Source organism: Etheostoma spectabile, chromosome 1 (assembly GCF_008692095.1).
Source record: "Etheostoma spectabile isolate EspeVRDwgs_2016 chromosome 1, UIUC_Espe_1.0, whole genome shotgun sequence".
Classification (NCBI taxonomy): Eukaryota; Metazoa; Chordata; class Actinopteri; order Perciformes; family Percidae; genus Etheostoma; species Etheostoma spectabile.
In genome coordinates this window covers 31,151,396-31,152,804 of record NC_045733.1, presented here as the reverse complement: position 1 = coordinate 31,152,804, position 1,409 = coordinate 31,151,396, and positions in this window count along the sequence as shown.

The window sequence follows — 1,409 nt, the reverse complement described above, 5'->3', positions numbered from 1 at the left end:
AATAAGTCATGAGTGTCTTAGTCTATATCCTTGAATTTTGCCGTTCACCCTGTTACGTGTTGATGAACCACTGAAATGATTTTGGAAACGTTATTTAAAGGCACAAAAAGTTAGGTAGTGTTTCTCTAACTGCTCCTCAGATCTCTGCAGGGTAAATTGAGACAGGTAGCTAGAGAATCTGTCCAATCTGAGTTTTCTATTGAACATCTATTTTGCAGCGGCACTGTCTGGCCCTTAGCACCACCCTACACGATTGTGATTGGTTACAAGAAATGTCAATAAACCAGAGCAGGTTTTTCTCCCATCCCAGAATGCTGTTTGGAGTAGCAGAGACTCCTCCACTCCTCATGGTCTGGCAAAGCGAGACTTTCAACGGCTTAGCGTGACATAAGACCCACCCTTGCATATTTCTTTCGTAGGGACACACCTGACTGGTTCTGACTGGTTCTGACTTTACATAAGAGACACAAGAATGTGTCTCTTATGTAAAAGTCTGGAGGGTTATCTGAGTGGAGTGATGTTGTGATTAGTGATGTTGACATTTGAAAATTATGTTTAGTTGGAAGAGAATTTACTTCCTCATGGTTTGGATTTCCCCGGACCCAACTGGATGTGTAACAGCATGATAAAAAAACATCTTATTTTCCTGTTTAAAATTATTTTTTTCTTCAGACAAAACAAAACCTAATTATAAAATATTTGTCCTTATACCTTTGATTATGACCACACATGCATACCATAAAGCATGTGTAATATGGGCTTCACATGACCAAATATAATGCATTTATATATATATATATATTATTTACATTTATATTGTTTATTACATATTTTATATATATTATTCAGTACTGTAATCAGAACTACCTTCATCAGTCAATGCTCGTCAAATAGATTGTTGTTTTATGACCTGTACAGGAAAGCTATATGATGTAAGCCCCTTTTTTTCTCAAAGTACACGATAAGCATGTACTCATCTATTCACCTGCACACTGGTTTCTAGACTACAATCGAAGTGTTAAGTGATGAAAGTATTGTGGTCAAAACCTGGTGAGAAAAGTCATCGGAATCAGATCTTTTACTTTGGGTATAACATGATTCTTCCCTGAGAACAGCAAGTTCTTCTTCTTCTTCTTCTACACATCCCTCCCAAAAGGGCTATTTGTTGATTATTATCTATTCCAAGGAGGTTTATTTTTAGGTTGTCTGTCTGTCTGTCAGCAGGATCACAGACAAACTACTGGCCCAATTTCCACGAAACTTGGTGGAAGAGTGTAGCATGGGCCAAGAAAGAAACCGGTTATGTCTGTTGCTGGTAGCACTCTGTCTCTGCTCCCCCCCTTCCCTCTGTCTTTCCTTAAATGCAGGAGTGAAGCCTTGTGTGCGGGAGTCAGGGTTCCAGCTGCAGC